This window comes from Pleurodeles waltl, chromosome 6 (assembly GCF_031143425.1).
Source record: "Pleurodeles waltl isolate 20211129_DDA chromosome 6, aPleWal1.hap1.20221129, whole genome shotgun sequence".
In the NCBI taxonomy this organism is placed as follows: Eukaryota; Metazoa; Chordata; class Amphibia; order Caudata; family Salamandridae; genus Pleurodeles; species Pleurodeles waltl.
In genome coordinates, this window is record NC_090445.1 from 1,650,483,681 (window position 1) to 1,650,505,661 (window position 21,981).

At 44.7% G+C, this 21,981-nt stretch overlaps 1 protein-coding gene across 6 annotated transcripts in view; it reads left to right on the top strand.

The window, feature by feature from the left end:
- Positions 1 to 21,981, top strand: part of RXRA (retinoid X receptor alpha) — a 417,621-nt gene that overhangs the window by 147,389 nt on the left and 248,251 nt on the right. For 4 of the 6 annotated variants that reach the window (XM_069241578.1, XM_069241577.1, XM_069241575.1 and 1 more), the window contains exon 2: positions 6,558 to 6,680. The exons of the other annotated variants lie outside the window; for them this stretch is intronic. The gene's annotated coding sequence lies outside the window, so the exon portion shown is untranslated. The remainder of the gene's footprint in view (positions 1 to 6,557; positions 6,681 to 21,981) is intronic. 6 annotated transcript variants of the gene reach the window in all.

Sequence of the window (21,981 nt, forward strand, 5' to 3'; positions counted from 1 at the left end):
CCCGTGAGATACATTGCAAAGGCAATGCCCTGTGTTTTTCCCAATACAACTATGATTTATTTGCAATTTATTGACTTATAGTTGTATTTCTTAGCCTTTATTTTGGAATATTTGCATTGAGTGATTGATAATACAAATGAAGTTGTGGGTGCTGTTGAAAAAGTGCACTGTCTGTGTCAAACCCAAACCCAACCATGTAAGTGAAATTAGTAATGAAAAGATGCCCATCGACAGTAGTTTACGACTGAGATTACTTTCCTGAGGTATACATGGAGGTGTAGTTATAGGAGGGGAGGGAGGCAATGACTAGAGTGGACAATTGTCCATCTTCGTCCCATATTTTCCCTAGAGTGGTTGCATTTAGTGTATTGCTGGCTTACTGACGTCACCCATCCAGTGTTGTGTCCTGGGAGATCGCCAACAGGACTGAGCAGTCTACCGGACTTCTCCAGGCATGTCAACTTGTAGCTTCATTGTTATCTCATTGTGCAGTCATTTCACGACGCCTATCATTGTGTGTACCATGCGTGATTTTGTTCAGATGCAAGGGAATGACGGAGCAACTGCGACAGGGTCTTATTTTTTCCCTCCCTTTGCCAAGGATGATTCAAAAGGAAAGCTTCATGGGCAACAAAGCTTAAAAATTCATAAACACATGACTGTTCGTTCCCTTTTTTCGCTCCAGATCCACGTCGGTAAATGTAAAGCCTGCAAATGTAAAAGCAACAATGTTTATGAGTTTGCTGGTGAGCTTGCTGCACCATGAGACACACATCCGGGACATCTTTCACCGAGGGAAAGCAGTGGTCTTTGAATGGTTGCTATGGAGAGAGTTCTCTTAGGGCCATAATGCTGCAAATAAATATTTGTGCTGAGTGCGTCAGGTTTTTATTTTTCTGGAGCCTGATCATTCTTTGAATGCTTTGAACTACAGAGCACCTTTCCAGGAAGCAACAGCAAAAACTGTTGTACTTCAGTCTTGGGGATCATAAAAACACAGAACGTCTCTTCTTTAGTTCAGAATTGCCACTTGGAGAGAGATTCCAGTTCGTTTGCCACTTTCATCAACGAAACGTCATGTCAAAGGACTATCAAACCTAGAAAGAGAACTTGGTTCTCGCGGTAGAATTCTTTAAAAGTACAATCAGCATTTAGCAAATATATCTTGATTTTGAAAGATCCTCATGTGAATACATTTTTCACTGTGAATTTTTACTGAAAACAGACCTGTAGAACTTCCAGACGAGGATGAAGATTTTGTTTCCGTTCGATTTTACTTTGCCAGCATTTCAGGGTCCAGGATCCCTGATCCTCTTGGCTGGTTGGTGCAGGGCTGGGGAGTTACTTGTGACACATCTTCCAGGTCTGTGACGTCATTCTACAGATTCCAGGTCCAGATATCAGTTGCGGCTCACAGGGCTTGGAGGGATGGGGTGGTGGTGGTGGTGGGGGGGGGGGGGGGGTGAGAATATTAATAATATAAAAAAATAAAGAAAGAAAAACATACCTGCGCGTTGTGCCACCGCTTCTCCGTCTCCTCAGCAGGCAGCACAGGCTTCCAACCTGCCCTGCAGCCAGTCCGGACGCTGCTCAGAGCAGTGTTAGGACTAGGAGCCTGTGCCTGCTCTCTCCAGCCCGGCACTGTGTTGCCCGAGACGGAAGGCCAAACACACATGCGCACTGAGGGGAGTGCACAGTGCACTCCTCCCATCCCCGTCATCCCTAATGCCCCACCTCTTTAACAACAGAAGGATAATAGAATTAGTTTATTATCCTTTTGTTGTTAAAGGTTTGCAGCTGCTGCTGCTGATGGGGGGGGGGGGGTGAGGATTGATGCTTTTCCGCCATAGCGGAGGGGCCGCTGCCGCCTGGTATAAGCCACAGTGAGATGTGAGTGTTTGCACAAACACATGGTGCCCGCGTGTGGGACTGTCTTGCAGTCCGTTTTCCCTTGAATTTGGCCAAGAGTAAGGCTGAACTCCCGATAGTGAGTTGTGCAGGAGTGAGGAAGGGGAAACTACGATTGGATCGTTGAGGCTGTGCACAAGTGGCTCCAATAACAGGGAAGCCAGGATGGCCTTGCAAAGTGCTGGAGGACACCAGATTGTGCATGCATTATGTCCTCTCAGAAGGCACCAATCATACCGCACACCATACACCATATAGGAATGCAAACATATTACTCACAAGTATGTTTTGACAAAGATCTCATAAACTCACTGTTGGGCGCCAGCTGTGGTGACAGAGCAGGTTTTACACAGGGGTTGGGTGGTACTTATGCTTAGTGATATCAATAAGAAGCTTGTTCGTGAATTATTGATCCAGCAAGCTCCAACCTTCTGTCTCCTCATGAGCTGGGATCGCGGAGGACGTAGTCATTACTTCCTGTGGATGTAGATGTACTTTCAGCACACCTATATCTGGCAGATCCTGGAACAAATGTCTCTAGAAAGACACTTTTCTGGACCCTTCCTCGAAGAATACTTTACAATCTACTAGTTAAAATGTCATTGCTCCAGTATGCGGATGATATTGTCCTGCTAGATCACGCTAGAATGGGAATTCAAAAAGGATTATTTGCTCTTCACAATTATAACGAGACTAACAAGATGAGGCTGAATGTCTCAAAAACAAAAAGTAACCTTTGGGAAATCGGCATAAAATCTGACCCACTACTGGACTATGGGACCCCTAAAGATTATCGGGGCTAAATCATATAATTATCTAGAGGTGTGGCTTACAGTGAACGGGAGCGCTAAAGTCCACCTATGTCACCTCAAAACCAAGGCTGAACTGATAACCACAGGAATATGCCAGCTCAGCAACGCAGGAGAGAACCCCTCGGCTATTCCCATCCAACGAGTGCTTAGAGCTACTCTTTTGCCAACACAAAATTATGGCCATGAAGTCTTCCCTGGGCAGCTCATCAAACTAGTGGACCAGCTTCAACTTAAAGCCTACAAGAGATTGTTCAAGTTCCTTGGTATATCACAGGTTGCCTAGTAAGATTAGAACTTGGTCTAGAAAATCAGAAGTGGGCCCACATGGACGCTTTATTAAAATAATACTACGGAGGAGCCAAGGTGCCGCCTGATACACTAAAACCAGTAATCCGCCATATTTTCAAACTAAAATCTAATCCCTGGTTACACTTTTTAGCCACAGCCTTTCAGTCTCTACAAATTGATCAGGCAGCCCTAGGCACGCTGCTCCTCACGCAATCGGCCTTCAGACTGACTCTAAAATGGCAGACCAGATCCATGTCTATGACAACAGACCTGGCCAAACTAAACAGTACACAGGTGGTAGTGGCCGTGGCAGCATCTTACGACACTCATCTGCATGAGCTGACTGAACAGCCATACTTAAAGTGCACTATTGGGAAAGCCGGCTTGGCATAAACAATGGCTGCAAGGTTGATGGCCCTTACGATTAATGAGATGAACACCCAAAATGACACTTCCTTTCTATGATTACCAACTGCAGGCTTTGTGGCTATAAAACTGAATCGTTTAACCATCTACTCTGTTGTTGCCCGGCACTGAGAAATGTACGTCGCACTTTACTTAAATGGTGTGAGAACCTGTGCGCAAGCCAGGAATACGGTCTTTACATTGAAAGAACCAACTGGCCTTGCTAATTTCGGAAAGTTTACTTACTTACCAACTACGATAATTGTTGAAAGACAGTACTAGGACCGGCAAGACTTTGGACTCATCCCACTGATACCCCCTTTCGGATAATCGTCATAGAGCAAATAAATGACTGTCAGTCAGTATCTAAAACAGAGCCCTTTTGCACGCGCCACTTTAATGTACGAGATTTTGCTCGCTTGATTTCCCTGGTTTGCACTTGCTCTCTCTTTTTAATAGAAAAACAGTCATTCGCTGATGACTTGCACAATTACGTTCTGCTCAGCTTCCTAATCGTTTGTAGATTACACTCTGTTTGCACCATATTGAATTTAGCGCCCCGCCTGAGGGTTTTCCTTGAACACTTTTGCGACTATGGGTTAGCAGACACAAGAGAGGTTCCCCTCAGCCGCTATCTCAGTGCATGAGACAAGGTATTTGAATTGCCTATTTTTGTGCTTTGCTTTTTCTTGTAAAGATAATTTATGTACTGATGAAGTGCCTTATTTTCTTTAACTCTTCTTTGTATCTTCTACTTTTAAAAGCACATTTTTTATCATGCTAAATTTATGTGCTGTTTTAATTACCATGATATTTATGATCCATTATGACTTCTCTTTTATTGGGGAAGATCTCCCCTTTAAAGGTTTTGATTAATCATATAGTAAAAATGTTACTGCTACTACTACCACTATTACTAGTTAAAAAGTGAGTTAGTTAGTGCTTTGAGACTATAAGGGTTAAGACCATCTTAAAATCCTTGATAAATTAATTCCTGGTAAACAGAGATGGAAAATTCAAAGATAAGAATATAAATATTAACCATTAAGCGTAGGTTACAAATTAAAACAACAGATGGAAAGAATTAAAACAATAAGGCTTCCACCGTAGGCCTGTTTGCAGCGAGATGATTGTAGAGGGAGACAATCAAATCAGCGCAGGACAGAAACCAGACTGCCAGAGAGACACAGAGACAGTAGAGAAACAATTTTCAAGGGTGATGAGGTGTGGAAATTGCTGCTCACTAAATGGTCCTTGTGCCCACGCATGCAACAGCGATGATGTCAGCAGCGGGAAATGACCTGCGCATGTCATCTGTCTGGAATCCATTTTTGAGAGGGTCATTTGTGTATCCTAATTGCAACCAAAATGCCTCATGACTGATTCAAAAGCGAAAGAAACTATTGTCAAAGGAGATGATTTCTGTGGTGAGGTATCCCAGAACAAATGAATAGTTGATTTGTTGTTGTCAGATATTCCACAATATTCATTACCATGCATCCTTCATACTGTCATAAGTCGTCTTCTGATCTCCAGATTTCGGTTGCTTAGTTTGACCACTAAATCCATTTTTTTGCACTTGGAGTAAATAAACAACTTACCAGATATCGTATGTACAGTTATTTTCCAAAAATGCCTATGGCTGTTGTGGTCTGGTAAAGTTTTCGAAAACTTTCATTGATTCATCATTGACTTCCACGGCTCTAGAGTGGGGTATTCCGGTGTCATTGTCATGTGCTTACGTTAAAGTGTAATGCATAAGGTAAGACTGGTTTTACGCAAGGATATACGTAGGTTCCAAGGGCGAACTGGCATGTCTATGATATAACATCCAAATGAAATTGAAGAGATATAGCAGTGAGCCCAATTAAATGTTTACACAACAGAAGAGCAGTTTTTATATTCACTCCCATGTAAATGTCCACTTGCGTCAAACTAGACTCTTGTGCACAAAAAAAGAGGGAGGAGCAAGAAAGAGGAATTTGTGCGCAGTGTGAAATGCACGAATGTTTCATGTGTTTATGTTCTTTCTGTTTTTTTTAACAAAGACTGGATGTAGATTAAATGGTAACAGCGTATCTTTCATTTTCTGCAGTATTCTGCAGTATATGCGACGGTCTGAGTAGAAGCAAGTGTAGAAACGTCCTCCTCAGTTCTTTTCTTATAGTAGAGAAAATTAGTCAGAAAAGTATCATTGAATTGTGGCATTTCCCCAGAAACAGGGATGTTTTCTATAACCACACAGCTCAAAACATTGCCCGTATGTCACCTCATCAGATTGTTGGTCAAACATACAGGAAAGCAAACTCCGCCTTTTATCAGTGGTACCCTATCGGCAAGGCAAATGGGGGTGCACAGTTACGTCTGCTGCAATACTTAGAGGATTTGAGGCAGGTTGCTGTATTGCCGTCTGATCACAGATCACCACCACTGTTTTAGGCTAGAACATGGAGTCACCTGTCTGTATGAAGTGCTGTCCACTATATGTCCATAATGAGTGGGTCGTGCCAGTTGCAGAGCGTTGAATATGTCACAACTGTGCTTTAATGCCATACTAACTGCCGACAATGCTCTACACAAACAACAGAGAACAATAACAGCCAAATAAAAGCCATTTAGTTACTAAATCCGAATGACAATCATTTACATAATCAATAGCTGTTCAGGAAATCTGGCGTAGATCTGGCTATCTTGGACGTATATTGGATGCTGCTGCTATATGCCGCAAATATAAGAATAGGGTTTTACAAGAACTTGAGCGTCAGTGCGTGTGAGCCATGTCATTCCCATAAGCTGGAGAGGAGACTTAAAAAAGTATAGAAGACCACCATGACTTTCTTGGGACCAGTTAGAAGCATTTCTACATGAAATCTTAGCAATAGTAATATTTCCGAAATGTGACCTTGCAATGGAAGGTGTGGTAGTGTGGGTTTAATGAGCCCTTCTAATTGTGTTGCATCGGTGTTTCGTGAGGCAGTAAATATGTGGTTATTGACAACCTCGATATCGCCTTGCGTTTGGAGCTCTCAAATTGGTGGTAAACAAAGATGTCCTTGTGATGGGTGGAATACATGAAGGTGGCTTCTCGAGAGGAGGGTCATCAACTTGTTCCCCTCTGAAGCCTATTTTATCTTTCCTCTGCAGTTGGGGCTCTTGTATATAGAAGATTGCAAAAGTACAACTGCAGGACGTTGGGAGCCAGATTCAAGCAGCTTGGGAGCCACTGATGACTCTGACATCTTCGGTTGGAGTGCCCTGCTAGACAGGGTGAGTATCGCCTTGCCCACAGCAATGTTGTGTCCAATACGAGTGTTGATGGCCGTCTTTCAAAGAAAATGCATGTGCTGTCTTATTCTCTTGGTGGCGCTTCTGAAAATCATAGTTCATACCCACCACATAGGCCCAGTCCTACTTGAGCCACTGACGGTATCAGAGGTTGCAAACCCAATCAAAGGCAAGTTGACCAAAAGGCTTTTTTTATGCAGCTCTTTTGATGAAACTTTGAGTGAACACTTTTAAGATACATTGAAAATATAATCTTCCTTACGTGGTTGCATCTGCTTACTCCCTTGGACCATGGTAGGTCCCTATGAACACCTTCTATTCTGGTTTTGCTTGGAAGTCATTCCTTTCTCTTACTGAAGGATAACCGAACTGAGCTTCTATTCCAGTCTCTCCCCTGTCCCCGCCCGGTCCTATGTGTGCCTGGTTGCTCTATGAGTGTCTCTTGGTGCCCACTGCATTCACCAGAGACTCCCTGGCTTCTCACCTTGGCCCGCTTTATTTTAGGTTTCCCATGAGGACCTATGTATGTCCGCTCACCTGCCTTAGCTGCTGATTCTCTGCCTGCTTCCTTCTCCAGCCACAACCCACCAAGCCATCCGCCTGGGACCCCCATCCGATATTTAACCAAACTACCTCCTCTCTGGTGTTTTCATAATAAAAGGAGCCTGAGGTCTGCCTTTTCTGGAGCCTTTGATTTTCCCTCTTCAGCCTGAGCTGAAATCTGCTCCTTGTGTTCCTCTTTGGGTGTACATCAGGCGGGGCCTGATTTTAACTGTCCGTTAGACCTGCACCGTCTAGGCTTCACCCGCTGACAAGGCATATGACCACCCCGTCTCCCTGTGTTAAGGATAGCACCCAGAGTTGATTATAGCGCCTTGAAGCCTCACTGGTTTGTCAAAATTAAAGTCTATCACTACAACATTGGCTGCCGCCAAATTGCCATCCTTGCTTTAACTTTATTCTAAAATTCTGCCAAAGCAGTACTGCATCTCTAGCTTATCCACAGTGGTGTAAATTATTCTGGTTATTGTGTGGACAACTTGTAAAATGGGTTAGAGATTATTACCTGTGTTATCAAATCGTACCAAAGCTCTATCAGTAGCAGGCGATAGAAGTGTAGCCTGTTCAGTAAAGTCACTGGACAACTATTTAGCCACGCAGAACGAAATCTGTGTCAACGTCCTTGAGGATAGGCGTGCACACACATAGCACAGCAGAAAGAAAGTTAGACCTCTGACGTCATCAGACCTGATTTATTTTTAACAACCAGTGTGAACCACTTGTAAACAAACACTGGATAGAGCTAACCAAACCTAACCACTTGCCAAACACAAGCAGTCACTGTAAACCCCACTACCATATGGAGGATGCCTGGAGTGCGAATGCTTTTCGGTGCCTCACGAGTGGCAGAAGGAATTAAGGGCCATATGTACGAACACATTTTCCCATTGACACAGAATGGGAAAAACCCTTTGCTACATCTGGCCCTAACTTTCCAAATGCTAACATCGTAAGAAACTCAGGTAGAAGATGAGACAAGGCCCCGGAGCTGAGCTCTGGGCCCTAACTGAGTAAAACATCTGGAATAGTGTTATACAGAGTTTCAAAGTATTTCGTTTGTGAATCATTCAGACATTATGATTTTGTTTTGACCTGTGGTTCGCAGTGTTTTCGGCTTATGGCTTTGAAGTTAGATTTGGGACTTTTGCACTGTTTTAGGTCTTTTGTTAGCCAAGACCTTTTTAATTTACAAAAATTTTATATATTATATTAAGACTTTGTGGGGCATTCAGTCGTCTCTCTTCATCCATTTATCTTCTGTTGTGTATTTCACATTTTTCTTCCACCCACTGCAGCATGGAGCAGTGGTTCAGCCTACTTCTGTCACTGGCTAACTTTACTGTGAGTAACAGCATTCTTTCCTTTCACAAGGAGCACTTCTGTACACAAAGTACCAAGGACTGCTACGAACATGTGTGCTTGTTGCGACAAAAATGTTTGCTTTTGGCCACCTTGTTCCTACATTGACGAGGGTCTGGGTGCCCCTCCAACAGTAAACCTTCAAAAACAAACGTGTCAAAACAAAACTGTCATTCAGAAAGAAAAAGGCTGGTAAGGAACGCCTGACCCGTTGGCTTTGCCAATGTCTGTTTATATTGCTTTTGAGAACAAAGGATCTCAAACAAACACCAAGTTTCATATTTACGAGAGAAACAGTTTAAAAGTTAAACTGATGAGAAATCAGCACACGCATTGTCAGCATCAACTTGAACTCTGAGGAAATAATGTAGGTTTTTTTGGGTGGGAACTACAAGAGGATGTAAGCAAAGGATAGGGAGGCCAATAATCAGAGTTTATGTGAGACTTTACATAAAAGAGTACACACTCTAATTTGCATCCCTAGAAGGGGGCACTAGAGGGGCAGAGAAGCATGCCCTTGATTTTTCCAGTTGACCGTTCTGCCCATTAGGCAGCAGGCCATGACCTTTCCCCTCCGATCTCCTTCCGGTTCCAGTGCAGTGTTCAGGCAGCCGGGCACTTAGCCTTGGCTGAGACAGACATGCCCGGGGAGAGGCGGATCACGTGCATGCCCCCGGGCAGGGAGGGAGGGAGGCATGTTTATGGGGGCACGGAGAAGTGTCAGGGGGAGCAGGCGAGAGACATTATGATAATATGGGGGGTCATCGGGAGGTGCTGGGAGGGAGGTGGCAGCCGCTCAGTCGTGTAATTCAATAACCGGGGCTCGCTTTCCGGGGTTCAAAGGGCGGCCATACTGATTTGTAAGGGGAAAAAGTGGAATCGGTGTTTCCTTTGTTGGCGCGTTTGTTCATCTGCCCGACAAATGGGCAGTGAAATAGGAAGGACTGCATTTGGGCAGGAACCTTTGTATTAAAGTGCCAGCGACCAGCAGTAATGAGATATATTGACCCTTTCTTGGGAATTGGGCAAGGATAGGTGGGCCCGTGGGACTGCCCCCCACATCACTCTGAATGAGGCTGATGCCACTCATACATACACTCTAGCTGGGAATGCACTTCCTGCCTACCGGGGCCACCCGGGTTTTCCACTTTCTGCTGTTGTATTTCCGGTTGTGGCTATTTCATTGATACAAAAACAACAGATGATGAACGGAATGCTGAACAATGCAAACATTCACCCTCAAGCACAAGTATCTGGGTTTAATCCATTGTTTTTTTGCTCACCACACCACGTCAGTTTGGACACAGCCATATGCAAATCAGTTTTGACCGTGTTCCTCATGGGAACAGTCCTGCCTGAAGTGCCAAGTAGGTCCTTGCTGAACTGGAAGCAAGCATCCTAGGACCGGTTTCATAGTATAACCCTTCATCAGCTAGGCTACCGTGAATTCAGTGGCGCAGTGAGCAAGGGAGCCACGTCTGGGCATACCCTCCCCACTTGGGGCGACACATGCAAAAAGAACAGATGATGGACGGAATGCTGAACAATGCAAACATTCACCCCCAGTCACAATGATCTAGGTTTAATTCATCATTTTTTTGCTCACCACGCCACCCCAGTTTGGACCCAGCCATATGCAAATCAGTTTTGACCTTGTTCCTCATGGGACCAGGCCAGCCCAAACTGCCAAGCCAGGTCCTCCCTGGAATTAAAACAAGCGTCCTGGGACAGGCACTGGAATGGAATGGGCAGCGAAAAAACAATGGATTTAGGCCCAGATCTCTGTACTGGGGGTGAATGTTTGACATTGTTCAGCATTCTGTCCATCACTTGTTATTTTTGCATTTGTTGCCCTAAGTGGGAAGGGTATGCCCAGACATGGGTCCCGTGCTTCCCATGCCACTGGATTCAAGCTAGCCTGGCTGAGGACGGGTGGTACCCCAAAAGCGGTCCCAGGATGCTTGTTTCCTGTCCAGGGAAGACCTGGCCTGGCAGTTGGGGCTGGACTGTTCTCATGGGGATCAGGGTCAAGACTGATTTGCATATGGCTGGGTCCAAACTGGAATGGCATGGACAGCAAAAAAACGATGGATTTAGGCCCAGATCTCGGTACTGGGGGTGAATGTTTGACATTGTTCAGCATTCCATCCATCACTTGTGTTTGTATTTTATTGTTACTGCACCTCGCTTCACTCCATTATGCGGCATAGAGTGACACACTTTGTAATAATGTTACTGTATTATTTCAACATTTTTAAACTTGATAGCATTGTCTGGGCATTGGTCCAACCTCGTTAGTACCATTTAAATCCCCAAACATAGCAATAAGCAACATAAAGGTGAATGGTCCAGTTTCACTGTGTGGCAACTTGTGTTGCTGCACTTTTAGTAACGTTTGACCTAGAAATAATGTTTTTGTTAATATCTGAAGATTATGTGACAGATGATGGATTATGTGACATATGCGGCAAATCTGTATGTATGCGAAAATCGCCGCAGCCACGCAATCACATAATTCCAGTGGCCCACAATAAAATGAAAAAAAAGGTGCAAAACAGACGCTACCATAGTTTCTTTACTGAACGGTAAAGTAATGGCCAGATGGATTGCCAGCATTTCAGCTGCTGTAGTAGCCGGAGTCCTACCAGTGGCCCGTGAAGTGTGGCAGCGGCTGTGCATCTCGTGACCCCAGCCTCACCTGCTCGGTAACCCGGCCTGCCCGCTGAAGCGGTTTTCCTTGCGCCCTGCAGCGCGTCGGCGGGGTTACCTGGACTGGCAACGTTGCAAAGGTTTTCGTCTCGAGCTTCAGTTATTACTCGCCCAAACTGAGCTAAACAGATATAGGTTGCGATCCCGCTGCCTTGTGTGTTGACCTTGGTTAAGCAGTGCCACCGAGCCGGATGACGTCTTAGCCACATAAACTCCCAGTGCGCTTTCATCTTCCTCCAACATTGGGGTGGCTCCTTAGAAGCCGCGGTGTCCGCCCCTCTGACCCAGTCCATTCTGCCTTGGACAATGGTGTCCCGAAGGGCACCGCCCCCCGTAGAAGAGCAGTGGGTGCTCGGGAGCCAGGCGGCCTTGCGCTCGTTTCTCCGCCAGCCTCGGGTGACATTACAGCTGCCCCTCTCGCGTGTACGAGCCTGTGCGGGAAGGGTGGCCTGGGAGCCCTGCAAGGAATTCAGACGCTTCATTGCTGTCTACTTCGGTCCGGGAGGGTGAAAGGAAGAGCGGGAGGCTCGAGAGAGCGATGTCTAAGCAAAGGAACAAACAAATAGGACCAGCTCATGGGATGGGGATGTATTGGTTAGTGCGTGAAGGACAACACGTTGTCATTGACAGCTTGGTTATTTTAGCTCATTGTTGAATGTAGGAGAAGGGAAGATACGGGCTGCAGCATCTAGAAGTAGATTTTGACAGCGTGTAGTGCTTAGAAGAGATTGTAACATAATACTTTGGACTTGAGATGACCTTACAGTCTGACTCCCTAAGATCAGGGTTGGAGTGAGAGAAAATAGCCGGAGGCACGAGAATAAAAGGGACCCTCATTAGTGAATTAGATAGCTAAAAAGAAGTGATTAAAGTTTGTAAAATGGGGCAGTTTTGAACTTTTAAAGACAAACTGTATATTGCAAGGTGTAAGAGACTGCATGGATTTCAGCTTGCTGCAGGCAATGTTTATTTTAATATCAGGTTGCAGTAAAAAGCGTCGCAGCAGACCATAAAACAGGCCCACAAACAGCCAGAAAACTGGGCCACACATTGTTAGGCCAACTTATCGGGCCTTGCCTGTTTGCCCTAGACATGGCCAATCTACAAGCGGTCGCAAAAAATTTCAAATATAATACAGGTCTGGGTTCCATGTTTTCACCTCGAAGGCACTGTTCTGTCCTGTGGCTGGCCTGCAGATTCCTCCTCAAAATAGTTAAAAGCCAGAGGTTTGCGGGGTCGGCACGCAGCATGCGTGAGGATGTGTGTACATCACTGGCTCCTATGCTCTCCCTTTCCGAGCATCGAAGGCTCTGCAGTCCTGCCACTTGAGCTGTGTGTGCCAGGGGGCCGCTCGCCGGGGTGCTACTGTACCCTTTGATGCTTCGAGCAGGACACTGGTCCCATAGAGGGCATGGTCGCTGGTGTCATGAGGTTTCATTTCCTTACACTCGCTTCTGTTCCTCTTGGCAACCCTGCGGCATTCCAGGCAGGGAGATGCACCCACCACCCTGAGCCCAGCTGGCCAAGCCATTGTGCTTACCCCCAGTACGACGAACAGTATACAAACTGGACATTTGCATTTAGTGTGTGATATAACAGAAAGAGAACTCTCATGCTTTAAAGAAAATATAAATGTGGGAGATCAGAAAAGTACATTTAGAAGAAGGAAATCGTAAAAAGAAACAGACTATAGAGAAAACAAATAAAGCATATAGAACTGCAGGGGCAGAGAAGGAAAGATTGAACTGTAAGCCAACATCTTTTCCTTGGTTGCTTTTATATATCCTAAACAATAAAAGCATGCAAGCCCTGTTGAAACCCGTGGCCAGTAACAAGCAACCGTCCAAGCTACCAGAATCTATTTTGGGGGCATTTTGTGAAGTAAGAAGTGGCCTAATTTGCCTTGATCCAAAATGTAGGTATGCTGGTGATGTTTCCTACTTTTTACGATTCGAAATATCCACTTGTAATGTGCTGACCACAAACCTCATTGCTTCTCCGTGTCGCTAGGCCCAGGCCCCTTGTGAGCCTGGATTGCGCAAGGGGGTTACGGGAAGAGGCGGCGTTTTTTGCGTTCCAGGCGAGGAGAGCGGTCCCCGAGGGGACAGAGCGTTCCCGCTGTCTGGCCCACACAGCCTCCAACAGGCGGCTTCCGGCGCTAGGAGGCCCGCAGACTCCATATCTCGGGATTCACAGAACTGAAATAAACAGAGGAAATAAAGAGATGTTGTGTTGCTTCGGGGCCCCCTGCCTCCTCCTCACACTCGCCACCTCTCACCCCAGACCGGCTCGGGGCCATGTTGAGAAATGACTCCAGTTTACAGGCATGGCACAACAGATCTGTGTGTGTCTACACCCCCTGCCCCCTCAGGTCACATCTGCCACTGGTTAGGTTAGGCCAGTGCCAGGAGCGCTACTGAGTGGGAGACAATGCTTATTTTTACCATGTCTTTGACTTGAGGTGTCCAACGTAGGCCCAGGTGGGTGGATACATGTAAGATGCATGTACATCCAGTTAATCACCCGGAACGTATTTACACAACGGGTGCTTATAATCTGGAACGGACCTGCCCTTATAGACCTTCCTTGAATACCCTTGCCTTAGAAGCTCCCTCTGCCCTCGAAAACTTTCTAGAACTCTTTGAAACTATTTATTAGGAGATGCATTTAAGGCACCCTGCTACGCTGACCGTTGAATTTCAAGGAGGGATGCGCGAAACTGCGAAGATGGGCATCTCTCAACTTGCATAACCTTTTAAAAATTTGCCAGCTTAGTTTAGGCCTACAGACTGCATCAGATGTTTCATTAGCTACATGTTTTTTTTTTAAATCACAATAAAATACATACACATATAAGGAGGGGATTTTTGTCACCTCTTAGCAACCATAGATAAGTTCAGCTGTCATTCAAATTTTGCTTCCATTACCAAAGCATGAGGCAGTTCACCCATTGACTTTTTGCACAGTGAGTGACCGCATTTTCCTCATCCCTTGTGCACAGAGCCCGAAAAGGAGTGCAGTTCGGAGCCCCGGCTGGTGTGCCTGGGCTGGTGGGTAATTACCTTTATTTTTATGTATTGAGCAATATTTTGGCATATTGCATATGTTTGCAAATAACTACACCGCAAGCGTAACATTCATGGCACTTGCTTTGAAAAAAATATGAGGCTAAGGGTGCCTGTCTGATACTGGCAAATATACCCGGTGCCGCGCGGGGCTGTGATCAGGGCGCTACTGAGGGCCGCCCCGCACTTACTGCACTAGTGTCTTACCACCGCTAGAAGTCCCACTATGAGAATAAAACTTCTTGCTGTGTGGAGAAACCAATGCAGGGCTGCAAAACAATTTTTATTGTAACTGTAGTTACTAAATATATTGATTATTTATTAAAAATAACCATCAAATAATGACATTAGTTAGTTTATGGCACTGTTTTTGAAAGCCCAACCTTCTGTGACAGTAAAACACTTTCAATGGGCGGCCGATCCTTGCAACTTAAAGTTCACCCATACAGCCAGGGACTAGGCGGCTACATGTCTCCTCCATGAAATCAAAAAAATGTCATCCATCCTCATATTAGGTTGGAGTTTACTTACGTTGCTCGCACAGTCCTAACTTCACACTGTTATCATTTTTAGTGGATAAAACCACAGACTTCATCTCCATGCATGCTTCAGTTCCACTTCGTTGATAAAGTGTTAGGTCGTCGTGTGCATATGCTACAGCTCCATGGGAAATACATGCTTTTCTGTTTCGTAGACAAGTAGCAGCGTAGATGTGGTTGTAGGTTTTAAAGGCATTGAAGGAAGGCTCCAGGACGGTGAGTGTTCCAGGCCAAGTTTAGATGTAGAACCTGATTTTTCTCACAAGGCCTTCTCTGCCCACCTCGTCCTGGTTGCCACTTTCTCCATTTCCACATCTGGTCTTGCTTAAAATGGTCATGCCATCAGATGCCCGGAGGTCCTGGCATTTGTTGGGATTTTTGGGTTTAATCTGTCTTGGGCTCATTTGTTGAGGTTCGTTTGGCTGCGCTTAGAAGTTGCCCAGAACAATTAGTCGTCCTCATTCATACAAGAGCATTTCTTTGTGGGTACCTCTAGATCGGTTCTGTGCCATCTCCGAGCTGCGGTGGCATCTTTGTAGAAGTCCCAGGTCACAAACTGGATCCCCTCAACCTCTGTGGAGGAGAAAGTGATTGCGCAGAATATCAGGAAGGGAGGCCTGTGTCTCTGAAGGTTACACCACCCTTGCACAACGGCTGTGGATCACTTTCTAAACTGAGACCCTGCACTTTACACTGGGTGACATGGAAGCTGCGACAAAGTGCGGCTACGAATGAGGGTCACCACTGCTGAAGTGCAGCGCCTCCAAACCTCCCACAAAGATTGCAGCCCTCATTTTAGGCACGTGTAAATATGGTGGTCTCTACTTCCTCTAACTCAAAACATGTAAAATATGTTCTCTAATTCAGTTCCATTTATCGCATCCTTTCCCTTGTCCCATTGCTGCAGTAATTTCATCCCTCGCTTCCCCAGTGACAGTGGCATATTAGTCTGCCTTGCGAGATGCTTGCACTATTTATGCTAGTGTAAGAACGTGCAAATACAAAAAGGAACAGATTTCCTTAATTATATTGAGTTTGAGTACAAGATGAATCGAAATTGGGTGTGGACCAGTCCGACTTGTAAAAACTAACATTCATTGTGGAGGTAGTTTGATGTTCTGTATGAAATTAGCAAGTGATGTGACTCCACGTTTCTGTGGTGAGGTCACCTGTCCCCTTAAGCTCTAGCACTGATAGTTATTGTAAGAAAACGCTGTTTGGAGTACCGCTGTTCCTCATCCACCCTTTGAATACTGGTGTGGCTTCAGACTCTCTTCTCTGAGTTATGGGGCAGAGAGCACAGACCATGGTCATGGTAATAGTGTACATATCGCACATCCTACATGAAACGCATGATTAGGGCAAATGTAAGAGAGTAGCAACTGTTTTTGAGTAGGTGCTATTGTGGCATGAGGTATCCTACTATCAAAGATACCTGTGGAAATGAGCCAAAACCCAGTGACCACCCATAAATTAAAAATTAATACCACAGCACACTAAACAGTTATTCAAATAGCACATGTAACAGTCTCTCTCAGATTACATTCCGAAGACAGTAGTTCCAAAATTTTCTTACAGGATTTATTGAGTACCAAGTCCGGCTGTGTATGCTCCTCTAAGTATAACGCTTCCCAACTAACAGCCAACATGTGTTTCTCACATATTATGACTTTCTCAAGGCTATAAGCATCCACTAGCAAGTCTGATCCGAAAGAAACTCCAAGTATTGAGTAAAGCTGCGTAAAATTCAGTAGCGAGGCCTGAAGAATATGTCAGCACAGAAAAAGAAAGTAGGCCAAAGGTGTAACTACCATGAAATCTGAAGGTAGGATCCCTCAAGTAGTAGGCAGAGTTAGAGGGTCCAGTGTATTGGACGGGGACATCACTTTTCTCAGGTGTTTCCAGACTACAGCTAATCTGGACTGACTCCATATTTCTGACCATTTACATGCGACTTGTGACGAGATGCATTCTCTAACAAACTGTTTTTAACTCTGCCTACTACTTAAGGGATCCTACCTTCAGATTTCATGGTGGTTACACCTTTGGCCTATGTTATTTTTCTGTGCCGACATATGTTTCAGGGCTCGCTACTGAATTTACGCAGCTGTACTCCATACTTGGAGTTTCTTTCGGATCAGACTTGCTAGTAAACACTTATAGCCTTGAGAAAGTAATTATATGTGACGAAACACGTGTTGGCTGTTAGTTGGGACGTGTTATACTCAGAGGAGCTGACACAGCCAGACTTGGCACTCAATAAATCCTGAAAGAAAAGTTTGGAACTACTGACTTCGGAATGTAGTTTGAGAGAGACTGTTACATGCACTATTTGAATAACTGTTAAGAGTGCTGTGATATTCATTTTTAAAGCTCCGACCGTGGTGGTCACGTGTAATGTTTCTTTGCTCTTTGTATATTGATGATTGCTTCCTCAAACGTTCTTTAGAGGTTCTTTTGAGCTGTGTATTCCTGCGCTTGACATTCCAAAGCAACTCACCCACTCCCGTTTAAAATACTGCTTGTAGTTTTACTTGAGATATTTCAGAGGTGTCATCTAGTTAGGCTAGGGGTCACATTGTACATTCCCATAAACTCTCACCTTTCAGATGAGGAATCTCTTGATCCTATAGACCTATAATGAGCAGAGACACCTTTGTGCACTGCCCCTTCCTCTGGAAACCACCAAGGAACAGTTACATCCAACAGGTTCTGTATTTTCTGTGGCATCATGCTTTGTGGCCTGCCACTGCTGGACACAGTTTTCTGATGGATATTTCTTGCTGCTGAGAGTCGGTGATATTAGGTTGTGTTAAACCCTCAGTTTCACAGCTGCTCCTGAAAACTACATACAGCATGCTGCAATTTTTAACATTGTAGCCCTGGATGTTCATTTGTTGTGGAAACCGCACTTCTCTCAGACCCACCCTTTGGAAAGGTTTGGCTCAGAGACTTGGCAGCCATAATCATCCCAAATGAATTTATTGTACTGGTGGCGATGGACCTTTGATCAGGTGTGTGCTTGAAAACTCCCTTCTATCTTTGTATTATGACATCCTGTTTGGAAATGTGTTGGAGTAAGTAATACATTTGTATGTCCTTGTGCTGCTTCTGGGCAAACCTCCTTAGATCAGAATATTTTACTACTATGAAAGTAGCTGAAAGCCACAACATTACTATTCTCTAGAGACTTGGAGGAGGTGTGAGGTCTTAGGGTCCTCTAATTCTCCTCAACGCTCTGGAAATTGTGTCACTTGTTCTTGGCAGGGGAACTACATGTGCTCATTTTTCCCAGCAAACTAGGCGCCTGTTGTTGAACAGTAAAACTCTTTATGTTCCAGAAATGGTTTGGGTCAAGGCTACCTCGTGCAGCCAGAGGGAGGAGGGAAAGTGGCAAAGTCCAGAGCAGTGGCACGCGGAGGCGGTGGGCAAGGACTCTTGACGCATCAGACAAAAAAAAGAAAGTTGTAGAACTTGGCCGATCCCTGTGCCCTGCAAATAGAACACACTAGCTGATCATTAACGGGCCCTCATCTATCCTGCGCAAGCCCGCGTGGCAAAGCACACGTTGAGCTGAAGATTAGCTAGACTCTTATGTTTGCAGTGCATGGTAGGGTGAGTTTACTTGGCTGCGCTTGCCTTATTATTGATCCCTTGTTAAAAAATTCCCGATTTAGGGCCTAGAACACTTCTCTCCTTCCAGTCTATCTGCATTCTGGAATCACCCTGCTGGAATGCAAAGTTACTACAGGGTTTTTGCATATGTTTCTGTGAGTCTCAGTCTTGGAGAATGCAGAATCCAGTGGATTACCAGTAGATAAAATGCCCACCATGCTTGCCAGGTGCTCCTCAGACAGCATCCAGTAGACTTTAAATACTGCCTGATCAGGTTGCCTTCGAGGTTGGCAAGGTTGGAGATCAATATATAGGAAATAAACTATTCTTTTATGAGTCACTACATTTTTATCATGTATTCAGAATATTTAGTTTAGTGATTTTAGACACTGAATCGGTTAGTGCCCATCAATCTCTGAGACTGAGCACAATAATAGTTATTTGACAATTAGCCAATGCTAACTATTTCACCCAAAAAGAGAAGGAACGGATTTCGCCTTTTTTAGTTTCAGATTCCCCCTCTCCCCCCGCAACATGCAACAGTAAAAATCTTAAATGTGGAAAAATGTTTGATGCTTACACTGCTCATATCTGCTCGGCAACATAATAGTCCTGTTTCATGTGGGTGCCCAGTCTATCCCGAGATCCCGCTAATCAAGTGATCAAATGTCCTGCACAAGCGACCAATTCTGATGGACTGATCGGCTCATTTGAAACGGGACAATTGCCAGTCTTGATGGGTTGAAGTGCATTGAATCAGATAGCTGAAGATTGTGTCCACACTTATGATTGGCCCTCTTTCTGCCAATCAGAATTAGCTTCTCTGGTTTAAATTAGACTTTTCTGACTGGCAGCTGGTCAACCGGAATAGCCAGGCCAGCCGCACCTTCCAGGATTCTTTAGGTCAAGTGCGCAAGGACTTTGACCTGTTGTAAGTACTGTGGGCTTTCAACTATGCCCATCACTTTCACTCGTTTCTGGACTTGCCTTTCAAAAATCCTTTGTAATCATTGGTAAATGCTTTACATTTGTCCCTCCTTGGGGCAGTTTTGTTACGGCCTTGGCCATGGACCCTGTTACATGGATAATTGCACGATTGCCGATACTTTTGACTTCGAGGGAACTTCTTTCTGTGTCTCTCCTTCGCGCTTATGCTCATGGCGGCCATGGCGCTTTGAATCGGCTCGCTTATGACAACTGTTTTACTTTTGATTTTCAATTTAAGTGGCAGGAAAAGAACTGTTATTCATATATAATGCTAATAGCTCTAACTCGAGCAGTCGTGAAATCCATTGCATTGCAAATACTTGTCTTTTCCTACATTAGCAGGGCGGATAGCAGGGCACCAGGAATACTGCAACTCCCCGTGTCCTCCTTGTAGGAATTCGACCAATTTGCCAACATTTTTTGTTTTCATTAGAGGGAAAGCAAATCCCCAAAAAAGACTGAGTTTCTAAGCGAGCCATAGGTAGTAGAATCTGCTGTCCTGCCGAGCGTTTACAGCACATTTTGCACATTTTTCCCAAGGTACCCAACCTTAGGGCGAGGTGGGGAAGTAACGAATCGGATCTGAGGTGTGGACGTAAAGCGGTCAACTTGGACCTGTCAAGCGCTTTCTTCCCAGATTGTAATTTTGTTGAAGTGGATTGGGGTGCCGCTAACAGCCCGCCTATGAGGTGTGATTGGACACATTCACCCACAAAGGCAGTGTTCCCCAATTCAGATTGTCAGTCCACGGCTTCTGTGCGCTGTTTAACCTCTGTGACCTAACCAGGACCCCAAACAAGGGCGACCTCCCTCCCCCTAGGAGGGCGACCACAGTGCTTGGGGGAGAGGGTTAATGGATAAACATTAAACCATAGAATTTCCAACAGTTTTAACACAGTCAATTAAACACAATTTATAGGTGAAGGACTCGGGCGCATTTCACACCAGTAATGAAAGACCTATATTTGTGGGAAAAGCGACTGATCCCATTAGCAGACTGACTAAGCAGGCCCGGTCAGTGGACCCGGCATTGTTCCCATTATGAGGGTCAGTTAGGCGAGTTATTGCTAGAGTGGAGGCAGATTGTATTGGCTTCTGTTTGAGAACTGACGGACATCGGACATTCAGTGCAAATCGCACCACAACTGTGCTTACACGGGAGGCCAGGTCGCTGTTCGCAGAAATTTAGCGCTGATGCAAAAAAGAGGACGCCAACATGAGCACATTTCTGTGGGTGGTGCAATTCAGTGTAGGGCAAACGATGTGCATCATTCCAGTCGCAAAGTTTTTTTTTTCCCCTCGGCAACAATGAAATAATCATATTGTGAAAACATGCATTGCTTTAAAAATCATTTTGAAGTGAAACAATATCTCAATCTAAGAATAGCAATTTTTAAGAGTAAATACATTTTGTCCTCATTTTTTCCATCATGCAACTTAAAGTGGAACAAACTTCTTTAAGCATAGTCAATTTTTATGGTGGAGCGCAAGTCGCTCTGTCCCTGGTGTAATCTCTCTGTGAGCTTTTAACCACGCCCATGTCAAGCCCATCAGTTTCGTTGGTTCGTGGGCTTGCCTTTTTAAAAATTTGCTTGATTAATTAGTGAAATGCATACATATGCCATGCCTTTTCTGGTGTTTAGCCCGCCTCGAGTGTACCGGCCAACTACTGAAAACATACGAGGCTCCATGTTTTCCTTATGGTTTCTGCACTATTTTGTCTCTTTATTTCGTAGACAGCGCGATCTTGCTGGGCATTATTTGAGCGCTTTGCATGACATCGACCCTGTTACATGGATATTTGCACTTTTGCCGGTTACATGGATAATTGCACTTTTGCCGATACGTTTCACTGCGAACAAACTTCTGTTTCGTTTTGTGTGTTTGCTTTGTGCTCATGGCGGCCGTCTGCTCACTTATGTGAAACTGTTTTACTTTTCATTTTCAGTTTGTGGCAAGAAAAGTCCAGTTAGGAGTTTACAACGCTACCATTGCACTGCAAATGCTTGTTTAAATTTGAAAGGGCGATAATCCTATTACTTCAACCTATTGCTATTCAGATTCAACATTTTTAGTGTTAAATTAGATTCCGTGATATTTTCTTTGGCACAAAATCGTTGGATTAATTTGCCCTTGCACACCACACGCAGTGCATTGTTTTGCCTCCTTACAGTTTTTGCTGTAAAATGTAAGGTTTTAATTCAGGTAATGAGTACAGAAGTGCTAAAAATAAGGGTTGGACATGTTATTCCACACCTAGAGGTCAACTAGGTGCAAATTCTGTTTCCATTGCAGTGCTTTAGTTCTGGTTATTTCCACAGAGGCATAAACAAGGCTGTAAGTGAATTGTGACCTATGGCCACGGTTCATGCTCATTATTAATGTATAATATGTATGTTCCTTAGTTTCCTGTTTGTATTGACTTCCATTTTTTTTTTATTAAGGGAT